Source organism: Sorex araneus, chromosome 2 (genome assembly GCF_027595985.1).
Source record: "Sorex araneus isolate mSorAra2 chromosome 2, mSorAra2.pri, whole genome shotgun sequence".
Taxonomy (NCBI): Eukaryota; Metazoa; Chordata; class Mammalia; order Eulipotyphla; family Soricidae; genus Sorex; species Sorex araneus.
Genome location: NC_073303.1, coordinates 226,678,276 through 226,684,275, shown reverse-complemented (window position 1 = coordinate 226,684,275; position 6,000 = coordinate 226,678,276). Strand labels below are relative to the sequence as shown.

Below are 6,000 nucleotides of genomic sequence, written 5' to 3'. Positions count from 1 at the left end.
AATAGTGAGTTTTGTGTTGAAATATGGAACGTAATCAAGGTAAAGAGAAAATGAAGTGAAATTCATCAGTTATACAGTTGGGGTGGGGGGCGGGGGGTATACCGGGGATTTTGGTGGTGGAATATGGGCACTGGTGAAGGGATGGTGTTTGAATACGGTATAACTGAGACATAAACCTGAGAACTTTGTAACTTTCCACATGGTGATAAAATTAAAAAAAAAAAACAAAAACCAAAGACAAGGGCAATTAAAAATAAACAAACGGGACTACATCAAATTAGAGTTTCTGCACGGTGAAAGAATCATAGGCTAAAACTGAAAGACACCCAGTTAACTGAAAATTTTTGCACTTAACACATTAGAAAAGGCAATAATATTCAGGACATATAAAATACTCACAAACATTAACAATAATATTTTATTTAGATTTTTAAATTTAATTTTTACAATGTTGTTCACAATAATTTGTAACATTTAATATTCTAACACCAATCCCACCACTTTACACCTACCCACCACCATAAACAATAATACAAATTTTTAAAACTATCAACAATGGAGAGAAAAACTGATCAGACATTTAACTGAAGAAGATGAATGGTGTGTCTTCATCACTTATTATTAGCACTGTAGCACTGTCATCCTGTTGTTCCTTGATTTGCTCGAGCGGGCACCAGTAATGTCTTCATTGTGAGTCATGTTATTACTGTTTTTGGTATATCGAATATGTCATGGGGAGCTTGCCAGGCTCTCTGAGAGGGAAGGAGGAAGCAAACTCAGCTCGGCCGCGTGCAAGGCAAACGCCAAGAAGACAATAAGATTATTTCATAAAAGTGAAAATGGCACATATAAAAAATATTGGGAATAATTTGTGTTAGGGATGATGTGGTAGAAAAGGAACTATGAGTTCACAAAGCATGTGGGTGCTGTTTGATGAGTGCATTGGTGGCTGAGAGCTGCCTCCCATCCTCCCCAGGCAGAGAGACAAAGAAACAGGGGACAACAGCCTGATGGTGAAAATGGCCCATTTAATGCGGAGTTGCTAGCATACTTATAGAACACCTGAAGGGGTCATACTGCATGTCCGTGTGATTTACAGAGGTAAAACATTCCAGCAGAGGCAATTCTCTGGGGGAGATAAACTCAAGGAGATGTTCTGTCTCCCAGGGATATCTCTATGCTTTTCTCTTTCCTTCTAGCCCTATATATCGAACAATTAAGTCAAAACAATTAATCAAACAATCAAACAATTAAGCCAACTTCTTATCAATACCTGCAGTTGTTTGGATAAGCACAGTAAGATATAAAGATCCCAAACTTAGTTCTCTGAGCTATTAGCTCGTTGAGAGCAAGCAAGGCTTTTACTGTAAATCCCAGACTAAGTCTCCTCAGGCCAGTTCAACTTGTCCTTCCCCATGGGGGTCCTGCCTCTTAAGTCATAAGAGCTTGCATCAAGCTGTTTATGCTTCTAGACTGTCCCATTTTGATGCCGGTGCAGCTTCACCACTCACCCCGGGCCCAACTCAGCCCCACAGCAGGATCTCCCTTTTGGGGTGTTAGCAACTATGGCAACTGAAGCCTGAGTCAAGTAATTATGATGGATACCCAGGAGCAGATATATATCAGAGTCAATCAACTCCCAAATATTAGGAGCATAGCACTAAGGTCTTTCTGTGTGTAAGCAAAGAACATTGCTCTATAGTAAAATATGAAAAGGCCATAGGGGAAATAGAAAAGTATCCATAGAGGAAATAGTGTGAAGATTGTTCTATTTTGGTAGGGGCCATTAAGACTTTCTTTAAGATATCAAAAACATGTTGTTAAAGGTTGAGTGATGTGAACTTTCGTATATATATATATATATATCTGAAAAAATATATATGCATACACACACACATACACATATATATATTTCCCTTCCGGTTGCCTACTATTTGAACCCCATCACATTGGTGTGGCACTCTTGGAGAATGGGTGGGGAATAGGTTCACTTGTGAGTGAGGCTTGGCCGAGCATGTGGGGAGCGGCCTTGAGCATGGCAGTTGTTGGGTTCTGGAGGTTTTCAGCTGCCAAGGCTGGGTCCCTTGGGGTGGGGGCAAGGGGCTTTAACCTCTGGGGAGCCCTGAGTGAAACAGCCTGGCTCCGGGTCCAGTGGCATGGCTATAGCAGGCGTCATATTGCTCCCTTTCAGGAGAGAAAGCCGTGGGATCTGGACAGTGGCCGGTGACGAAATTATCTGGCATCAGCAAGAGGTGGCTTATGGGCGTGACCTGTGGGTCATCGGAGACAGGGGAAAACGGGCCGAGGATCTCTGCTCCTGGGCCCATTGAGCCCAGAGTCCCAGAATCACAAAAGTTCCACGCGTACCTGGGTTTTGTTGGACTTCACTCGTGCGTGAGGCTTGGCCCGAGCTGTGAGGATCAGCATTGAGGGTGGTGGCAGTTGGGCAGTGGAGTTTTTTGGCTGCCAGGGCTAGGTCTCTTGGGGTGGGGAGGGGTCTCACCCACTCCCCCTCTGGGGGACCCCGAGTAAAACAGCCTGGTATGGGGTCTGGTGGCATGGCTCTGGTGGGTGTCATATTGCTCCTTCACCACCCCCCCTTCCAGATAAGGCTTTTCATGAAAGGCTGCACAAAACAACTGGGAGCCTGGTATGATTCTGCCAAAAGTTAACAAGTTACAAACGCAAGACACCAGAGGGTATAAATATAAGGTCTAAAACCAGTGAGAATCAGAAGAAATGATTAAGTAACCAATAGATGGATCCTAATTTCAACTTCGTTACATACTAATTTCAATACATTTATTTATTTTTCAATACATTTAAATTATAAAATCACACCTATTCAACTCATGAAAATTTCCAATTGCTATGGCAACTCCTGGAAACAACCAAACAGATTAGAATCTGGGTGGTGCTTTGATTCTAAGAATTCACCACTCTTTAAACCTCTTCCCTCAGAATCCCCATGCTTATCCCATTCCTTACTTGCTGTTTCTATAATTACACAACCTAGAAATTGTGTCAAATTGGTTCTATCATCTCTTGAGTAGGCATGTCTGAGTGTGTACTCTTAGTAAATTTGTCTTACTTAAAAATAATTGCTACTGGGTCTGGAGTGATAGCATAGAGGGTAGCGCGTTTGCCTTGCACTCGGCCAACCAGGGTTCAAATCCCAGCATCCCATATGGTCCCCCGAGCACCGCCAGGAGTAATTCCTGAGTGCAGAGCCAGGAGTAACCCCTGTACATCGCTAGATGTGACCCAAAAACAAACAAACAAAAATAATTGCTACTTTCATTGAAGTGATGCCTGTATTCTGATTTTTCAGTGCATTGCTTTAATAACTTTTCTGTACTTTGTCTGACCCACTCTTAAATTCTTTCCTGTGGTGAAGTTAAGAAGCTGGACTCCTGGGGTCCTGCCCAGGCTTTTCCTACACCATGTTTAGGAATTCTTCACTTAAAGTCATCAACAGGTTCTTGAAAACTTCAACTTTAAGCTAAACTATGAATAATGAACCCAAGTTCCTTAATAATATTATTTCTTTCACCATCTCCCAGAATTATTTTTGTCATGGATGTTATAATGGAATGACATTGTTAAAAGATATACTCTATAATCTCAAGTAAGAATAAGAAAGCATCATTACAAACTCTGTGGGCAGGGCTGGAGCGATAGCACAGCGGGTAGGGCGTTTGCCTTGCACTTGGCCAACCCGGGTTCTAATCCCAGCATTCCATATGGTCCCCTGAGCACCGCCAGGGGAGATTCCTGAGTGCATGAGCCAGGAGTGACTCCTGTGCATCGCCGGGTGTGACCCAAAAAAGCAAAAAAACCAAAAAAACAAAAAAAAAACCTCTATGGGCCCCAGAAGTAGCTCAAAAGGGTTGGAATGTAGGTTTTGCATGTAGTAGTCCTGAATTCAATCTCCAGCACTGCTAGGAGTGAATCATTTCCAAAGAGAAAGAAAAAAAATCCTACAAAAAAAATGGATGAAAGCCAAAGACAACTATGATGGGAACTTTTATATTTCAAATAGACTGAGCTGTCCCGGTAGCTAGTAAACATTATTTCTCAGTGTGTCTGGGAGACGGTGTTCGGAAGAGCTTAGCATTTGAATCAGTGCACTCTATTATTTATTTGTTTATTTATCACGGTGCTGGGATGGGACCCAGAGCCTTGCATATACAAGGCAAGGCAAGTGCTCTCTGCCACCGAGCCACATCCTCAGCCTGATCAGCACCGTCTTCACTGTTGAGCTGATCCACTGACGGGCTGAGTAAATACAAGGCCGAGAGCTGCCACCATGTCAACTCACCACCAGTCCTCCTCTTCAGATTCACTAACTAAATCTCTGAGGAGATGCAAACCAAGCAGCTGAAATTCATGGACACACTGGTTCTTCCCCCAGGGCGCCCCCCCCATTCCTGACCTCCCAGCCAGCCCCACTGAAAACTGGGGCACCCCTGGGAGGGGGTGGGTTGAGTTCCAGCACTGCCAGTGCTTCAGCAGCTGCACCCACATCCCGCAGCAGCTCCAGGCCAAAGGCCTACAGCCCAACTTCATGACTTTATTAAAAATCTCTGCAAACTCATCCCAGTTCCATAGATCCTGAAGTTACAAATCCCACAGTACTGAATTTCCAGCAAGAGCACGCCAGATTAGATGAGAAAGCAATGTGGAAGTCAACTAAACTCAACGAACAAAAACTAACACAGAAAACTCAACCAGTGACAAACGGCCTAGTAAATCCTCAGACAAAGACTTAACAACCCTGTGGTGAGTTATAACAAATTTTACTAATTTTCTTTTACTGAAGTATTTTTGATATTTCCTTTAGTTATTTGGCTGTAACAAGTAATATAAAACAAATCATTATGTGCCTACTAAAAGGACAGGCCTGAGAAGGGTTGGGAAAATGGGGACAAGTAGTGGAGGGAGGGTCACGCCGGTGGTGTTGGAACATCAAAAAGCCCACGACAACTGTATTATGAACAACTTTGTAAGCCATGCTGCTTAAATAAATTTTAAAATATAAAACAAATACAAAGGCAAAGGAGGTGTGAATGCGTTCTCTGCCTGAGCTGGAGCTTTCTCATCCTGTCTTTCTCACCCTTTCCTCACTTCAGTGATCTCTCCGTCAAGCCTCTTTTGCCAAAATTCCTTTTGCATTGGAAAGAGATGGAAGTTTTTAAGGATTCATTTCATTTTTCATGTCACATGAATGCTGTGGGTCTAACTCCTCAAAACACTGCTTACAATTGTTAAGAGTCAAGCGAATTATTTGCCAAGTCCGGAAACCCTGAAGCATCTGTTCCTCGAGTTGAATCAAGGCCCCAAAGTCAGAAGACATTGGGAATCAGCAACATGAAGACTGAGTGGACGACAGGGAAATCAATATCCAAAATAACATTTTAGGCTGGAGAAAAGTGGGCATGGATATATCAGGGGAGGAAAGACGGAGGTGATGGAGGTGGAGACAGAGGGGATATAAGGAAGGGAGGGGGAGGAGAAGAAGGGTGGAGAGAAAGGAGAAGTGAGAGAAAGAGGGGGGAGAGAGGGGGAGGGAGAGAGAGAGGAGAGGGAGAAGAGAGGGAGAGGAGAGAGAGAAGAGAGAGAGAGAAATAATAAATGACAATGTTAACTGTGAACACTGAGAAATGCAGGTGTCAGACATAGACACACAGCTCCATGTACTATTCTGGGAACTTTCTGGAAGTCTGAAATTATGGGGGGGGGGAGGACCCCACCAGCACTAATCCTCTATCCTCCACTGAGGTCTACATGGCTTCAGTGCAAGGGGCCAGGAACAAGGGCTTATCTGAGGACTCACGGACGCAGGGCTGCCCAGTCACCAGAGCGGTGAAAGCAGCAGCCACACCCACCTGCCATGTGCCTGAATGTGCAGGACGGCGACCCACACAGCATCTTCTGCGCTGCTCTCAGGCTAACCACAGGCCCAGTGACACCAGGCCCTTCTCGGAAGGGCACAAATGC

At 44.0% G+C, this 6,000-nt stretch overlaps 1 protein-coding gene across 1 annotated transcript in view; it reads right to left on the bottom strand.

The window, feature by feature from the left end:
* Positions 1 to 506: 506 nt before the first annotated feature.
* SLC11A2 (solute carrier family 11 member 2) overlaps positions 507 to 6,000 on the bottom strand; it is a 71,079-nt gene continuing 65,585 nt past the window's right edge. The window contains exon 18 of the transcript XR_008628688.1: positions 507 to 752. The gene's annotated coding sequence lies outside the window, so the exon portion shown is untranslated. The remainder of the gene's footprint in view (positions 753 to 6,000) is intronic.